This window comes from Arachis hypogaea, chromosome 1 (assembly GCF_003086295.3).
Source record: "Arachis hypogaea cultivar Tifrunner chromosome 1, arahy.Tifrunner.gnm2.J5K5, whole genome shotgun sequence".
NCBI lineage: Eukaryota > Viridiplantae > Streptophyta > Magnoliopsida > Fabales > Fabaceae > Arachis > Arachis hypogaea.
In genome coordinates, this window is record NC_092036.1 from 80,162,267 (window position 1) to 80,169,611 (window position 7,345).

The following is a 7,345-nucleotide window of genomic DNA, read 5'->3' on the forward strand; positions in this document are numbered from 1 at the left end:
GATATGGTTCATTCCAAAGATAGTACTTTGCATCTGTGATCAATTTCTTTGATTGCTGCCTACAGTACTCTTTGGGTATGAACCTCACTGCCTTGTAGTTTGCAATGTCTACAAACCATGGCACTTCCTGGATGGCAAAGAGTTGCTCATCCGGAAAGGTTTCAGAGATCTCAGTAAGAGGGAGGGATTCCCCTTCTACTGGTTCTATTCGGGATAGGTGATTTGCTACTTGGTTCTCTGTCCCTTTTCTGTCTCTTATTTCTATATCAAACTCTTGCAGAAGCAACACCCATCTGAAGAGTCTGGGTTTTGAATCCTGCTTTGTGAGTAGATATTTAAGAGCAGCATGATTAGTGTACACAATCACTTTTGATCCTACTAAATAGGATCTAAACTTGTCAATGGCGTAAACCACTGCAAGCAACTCTTTTTCCGTGGTTGTGTAATTCTTCTGTACGTCATTTAAAACACGACTGGCATAGTAAATGACATGCAGAAGCTTGTCATGCCTTTGTCCCAACACTGCACCAATGGCATGGTCACTGGCATCACACATTAATTCAAATGGTAATGTCCAATCTGGTGCAGAGATGATTGGTGCTGTGACCAGCTTAGCTTTCAGAGTCTCAAACTCCTGCAAACACTCCTTATCAAAGATAAATGGCGTGTCAGCAGCTAGCAGATTACTTAGAGGTTTGGCAATTTTTGAAAAATCCTTTATAAACCTCCTATAGAATCCTGCATGCCCCAAAAAGCTTCTGATTGCCTTAACATTGGCTGGTAGTGGTAATTTTTCAATTACCTCTACCTTAGCTTGATCCACCTCTATTCCCCTGTTCGAGATTTTGTGCCCAAGGACAATTCCTTCAGTCACCATAAAGTGACATTTTTCCCAGTTTAAAACCAGGTTAGTCTCTTGGCACCTTTTTAGACCAAGTGCTAGATGGTCAAGACAAGAGCTGAATGAGTCTCCAAATACTGAAAAGTCATCCATGAAGACTTCCAGAAATTTTTCCACCATATCAGAGAAAATTGAGAGCATGCACCTTTGAAAGGTTGCAGGTGCATTGCATAGACCAAATGGCATCCTTCTGTATGCAAATACTCCGGATGGACATGTGAATGCTGTTTTCTCTTGATCCTGGGAATCTACTACAGTTTGATTATAACCTGAGTATCCATCCAGGAAGTAGTAGTATTCATGACCTGCCAGTCTTTCTAGCATCTGGTCTATGAATGGTAAAGGAAAATTATCCTTTCTGGTGGCTGTATTGAGCCTTCTGTAATCAATACACATACGCCACCCTCTAACTGTTCTTGTAGGAACCAGTTTATTTTTTTCATTATGGACCACTGTCATGCCACCTTTCTTAGGGACGACTTGGACATGGCTTACCCAGGGGCTATCAGAAATAGGATAAATAATCCCAGCCTCTAGTAATTTAGTGACCTCTTTCTGCACCACCTCCTTCATGGCCGGATTCAGTCGCCTTTGTGGTTGAACCACTGGCTTTGCGTCACCCTCCAATAGGATCTTGTGCATGCATCTGGCTGGGCTAATGCCCTTAAGATCACTGATGGACCACCCAAGAGCTGTCTTGTGTGTCCTTAGCACCTGAATTAATGCTTCCTCTTCCTGTGGCTCTAAGGTAGAGCTTATGATTACACGAAAGGTATCACCTTCTCCTAGAAATGCATATTTTAGGGATGGTGGTAATGGTTTGAGCTCGGGTTTGGGAGGTTTCTCCTCTTCCTGAGGGATTTTCAGAGGTTCTATTATTCTCTCTGGTTTTTCCAGATCAGGCTGAACATATTTAAAGATATCCTCTAGCTCTGATTCGAGAGAGTCAATAATATCAATGCTCATGCAGTCATTTTGGGTGTCTGGATGCTGCATGGCTTTGACAACATTCAACTTGAACTCGTCCTCATTGACTTTCAGGGTTACTTCCCCTTTTTGAACATCAATGAGGGTTCGGCCAGTTGCTAGGAAAGGTCTTCCCAGAATGAGAGTTGCACTCTTGTGCTCCTCCATTTCCAGCACCACAAAGTCAGTGGGAAAGGCAAATGGCCCAACCTTGACAATCATGTCTTCAATCATGCCTGATGGGTATTTAATGGAGCCATCAGTAAGTTGGAGACATATCCGGGTTGGTTTAACTTCATCAGTCAACCCAAGCTTTTTGATAGTAGCTGCAGGTATTAGATTAATACTTGCCCCAAGATCACATAGAGCTTGCTTGGTACAAGTACCTTCTAATGTGCATGGTATCATAAAGCTTCCCGGATCTTTAAGCTTCTCACGTGAGCTTTTTAGAATGACTGCACTGCATTCTTCAGTGAGGCAAACTTTCTCAGTTTCCCTCCAATCCTTCTTATGACTTAAGATCTCTTTCATGAACTTAGCATAAGAGGGTATTTGCTCAAGTACCTCTGCAAACGGAATCTTTATTTCAACAGTCCTGAGATAGTCTGCAAAGCGGGCAAATTACTTATCCTATTCCGCTTGGCGGAGTTTCTGAGGATAAGGCATTTTGGCTTTATATTCCTCAACCTTAGTTGCTGTAGGTTTATTTCCTACAGATGTGGGTTGAGAAGCCTTTTTAAAGGGGTTGCTATCAGCACTTGTATGTGTCTGATCTCCCACTTGTATGTGTCTAAATGCCAGAACTGTGCTTCCTTTGGGCGTTCAACGCCGATTCATTGTTTGTTTCTGACATTGAACGCCATGACTGAGCATGGTCTGGGTGTTCAGCGCTAGCTTTCCACCCATTTTCTGGCGTTTGAGCGCCAGAGTTATTTCTCTCTGGGCTCTGACTGTCCTCAGATGGATTTTGGGTGGTTTGCTCATTTCTTGGCTTCGTGCTACCTTGAAGTGAGGTATTTAATATTTTCCCACTTCTTAATTGAACTGCTTGGCATTCTTCTGTTATTTGTTTTGATAACTGCTGTTCTGTTTGCTTCAACTGTGCTTCCATATTCATATTAGCCATTCTTGTTTCATGTAGTATCTCCTTGAATTCGGCTAACTGATTTGTTAGAAAATCTAATTGCTGATTGAATTCAGTAGCTTGATCTGCAGGACTGAGTTCAGCAGTTACTGTTTTAGCCTCTTCGTTGATGGAAGATTCACTGCTTAGGTACAGATGCTGATTTCTGGCAACTGTATCAATAAGCTCTTGAGCTTCTTCTATTGTCTTTCTCTTGTGTATAGATCCACCAACTGAGTCGTCTAGAGAAATCTGAGCTCTTTCTGTAAGCCCATAGTAGAAGATGTCTAGCTGCACCCACTCTGAAGACATTTCAGAGGGGCATTTTCTTAGCATCTCTCTATATCTCTCCCAGGCATCATAAAGGGATTCATTATCTCCTTGTTTGAAGCCTTGGATGCTTAGCCTTAGCTGTGTCATCCATTTTGGAGGAAAATAGTGATTCAGGAATTTTTCTGACAGCTATTTCCATGTCTTTATGCTGTCCTTAGGTTGGTTATTTAACCACCTCTTAGCTTGGTCTTTTACAGCAAATGGAAATAGTAATAATCTGTAGACATCCTGATCTACTTCCTTATCATGTACTGTGTCAGCAATTTGTGAAAATTATGCCAGAAACTCTGTAGGTTCTTCCTGTGGAAGACTGGAATACTGGCAACTTTGCTGCACCATGATGATGAGCTGAGAATTCAACTCAAAACTACTGACTCTGATGGAGGGTATACAGATACTACTCCTATATGAAGCAGTAGCGGGGTTAGCATATGACCCCAGAGTCCTTCTAGACTGTTCATTTCCACTTAGTTCCATGATGGAGCAAGGGAGATGATATGGATGTTGATATTATTTATTTTGTTAAATATAAAAATTTATTTTCGGAATAATAAAATAAAATAAGATAAAATAAAATGAAATAAAATAAAAAAATGAAATAAAAATAAAAATAAAAATAAAAATAAAATTTGAAAATATTTTATGAAGATTTTCAAAAAAGATGAGGAGAGAGAAATTGGTTAGGATATTTTCAAAATCTTTGAGAAAAGATAAGATAGAAGATATGATTTGTAAAAGATAAATATGATAGGAAAAAGATGTAATTGAAAATTGAAAAGATATAAAAGATATTTGAAAAAGATAAATTTGTTTTGAAAAAGATATTGTGAAGATTTGAAAAAGATATTTATGAGTTGAAAATATTTTAAGAAGGAAAAGATATAGATTTGTTTTGAAAAAGATAATTTTTTTTTAAATCTTAAAAGGATAAGATTTGAAAAATTTTGAAATTGAAATCTGAATTTTTATAAAAAAAATTTCGAAAAAAATAGCTTAAAAATAGTTAGAAAAGATATATTTTTTTTAATTTTGAATTTTATGATGAAAGAGAAAAACACACAAAAGACACAAGACTTAAAATTTTTAGATCTAATGCTCCTTATTTTCAAAAATTTTGGAGGGAAAACACCAAGGAACACCAAACTTAAAAATTTTAAGATCAAAACACAAGAAAGATTCAAGAACACCTTGAAGATTCACAAGAACACAAGAACAAAAGAAAGAACACCAAACTTAAAATTTTTAGAAAACTTAAATAAAATTTTCGAAAATTATAAAAAAGATTGACAAGAAAACACCAAACTTAAAGTTTGGCACAAGATTAAATCAAGAAAAATTATTTTTGAAAAATATTTTAAAAAAAATACCCAATTACCAACGCTCTAGCCAATTGGGCAGTAAATGTAACACTTGTTTTGAATAGGTATATTCCTTTTGGAAGACTAATGCTTTGGAAAAACACAAGCGAAACAAGAAAAGTCACAGAACAAGAAAAATTAAAGATCAACAAGAAAAATCAACAAGAACAACTTGAAGATCAAAGAGCACAAATTCAAAAATTTAAAGGAAAAATATGAAATATGTAATTGACATCAAACTTAGAACAAAACACTAAACTCACGAAAAAAAATTAAAATTTGATAAAGAAAAATAATATTTTTGAAAAATTTTTGAAAAGGGAATAAAGGACTTAGAATTTAATGACTCTATAGCAACAAAAATAAATTATTCCTAATCTAAGCAACAAAATAAACCTTTAGTTGTTCAAACTCGAACAATCCCCGGCAACGGTGCCAAAAACTTGATGCACGAAATTATAATCCAAATATCAAAATCAAGATTTCTTATGATTTCGTACCACTAACCAGCAAGTGCACTGAGTCGTCCAAGTAATACCTTACGTGAGTAAGGGTCGATCCCACGGAGATTATTGGTTTGAAGCAAGCTATGTTTATTTTATTATTCTTAGTCAGGATATCAATTATAATTATCAGTTTGAATTATTAGAAAAATAAAAGAGCGTGAAATAATTACTTGTTATGCAATAATGGAGAATATGTTGGAGTTTTGGAGATGCTTTGTCCTTCTCATTTAAGCTTTCCTCTTGTATTCCTCTTCCCACACGCAAGGCTCCTTCCATGGCAAGCTATATGTAGGGTGTCACCGTTGTCAATGGCTACTTCCCACCCTCTCAGTCAAAATGGTCCAAATGCTCTGTCACAGCACAGCTAATCAGCTGTTGGTTCTCGATCATGTCGGAATAGAATCCATTGATTCTTTTGCGTTTGTCATCACGCCCAACACTCGCGAGTTTGAAGTTTGTCATAGTCATCCAATCCTAGAATCCTACTCGGAATACCACAGACAAGGTTTAGACTTTCCAGATTCTCATGAATGCTGGTACACGAAATTGCAATCACACTTTTGCAATTCCGCACAACTAACCAGCAAGTGCACTGGGTCGTCCAAGTAATACCTTACGTGAGTAAGGGTCGATCCCACGGAGATTATCGGCTTGAAGAAAGCTATGGTTATCTTGTAACTCTTAGTCAAGATATCAATAATTCTCAGGTTTAATTGTGAAAAGTAGAAGAACATGAAATAAATACTTGTTTTGCAGTAATGGAGAACAGGTTGAGGTTTTGGAGATGCTCTATCTTCTGAATCTCTGCTTTCCTACTGTCTTTTTATTCAAGCACGCAAGGCTCCTTCCATGGCAAGCTGTATGTAGGGTTTCACTGTTGTCAATGGCTACCTCCCATCCTCTCAGTGAAAATGTTCAACGCGCTCTGTCACAGCACGGCTATTCATCTGTCGGTTCTCAATCAGGTCTGAATAGAATCCAGTGATTCTTTTGCGTCTGTCACTAACGCCCAGCCTTCAGGAGTTTGAAGCTCGTCACAGTCATTCAATCCTTGAATCCTACTCAGAATACCACAGAAGATACAATAAGAAATGTGTAAAGTGTCATGAGGTAGAGATACAATGTCGAAAGGTCCTATTAATAGTAAACTAGTAACCTAGGATATACAGAAATGAGTAAATGACGTAAAAATCCACGTCTGGGGTCCACTTGGTGTGTTCTTGGGCTGAGCATTGAAGCTTTTATGTGTAGAGGCTTTTTCTGGAGTTAAACGCCAGCTTTTATGCCAGTTTTGGCGTTTAACTCCAATTTTTGTGCCAGTTCCGGCGTTAAACGCCGGGAATTCTGAAGCTGATTTGCAACGCCGGTGTGGACCATCAAATCTCGGACAAAGTATGGATTATTATACATTGCTGGAAAGCCCAGAATATCTACTTTCCAACGCAATTGAGAGCACGCCAATTGGGCTTTTGTAGCTCCAGAAAATCCACTTCGAGTGCAGGGAGGTCAGAATCCAACAGCATCTGCAGTCCTTTTCAGCCTCTGAATCAGATTTTTGCTCAGGTCCCTCAATTTCAGCCAGAAAATACCTAAAATCACAGAAAAACACACAAACTCATAGTAAAGCCCAGAAAAGTGAATTTTAACTAAAAACTAATAATAATATAATAAAAACTAACTAAAATATACTAAAAACATACTAAAAACAATGCCAAAAAGCGTATAAATTATCCGCTCATCACAACACCAACATAAATTGTTGCTTGTCCCCAAGCAACTGAAAATCAAATAGAATAGAAAGAAGAGAATATACTATAGACTCCAAAATATCCAAGAAACTTAGCTCCAATTAGATGAGCGAAACTAGTAGCTTTTTGCTTCTGAACAGTTTTGGCATCTCACTTTATCCTTTGAAGTTTAGAATGATTGGCATCTATAGGAACTCAGAATTCAGATAGTGTTTATTGATTCTCCTAGTTAAGTATGATGATTCTTGAACATAGCTACTTTATGAGTCTTGGCTGTGGCCCAAAGTACTCTGTCTTCCAGTATTACCACCGGATACATATATGCCACAGACACATAACTGGGTGAACCTTTTCAGGTTGTGACTTAGCTTTGCTAGAGTCCCCAATTAGAGGTGTCCAGGGTTCTTAAG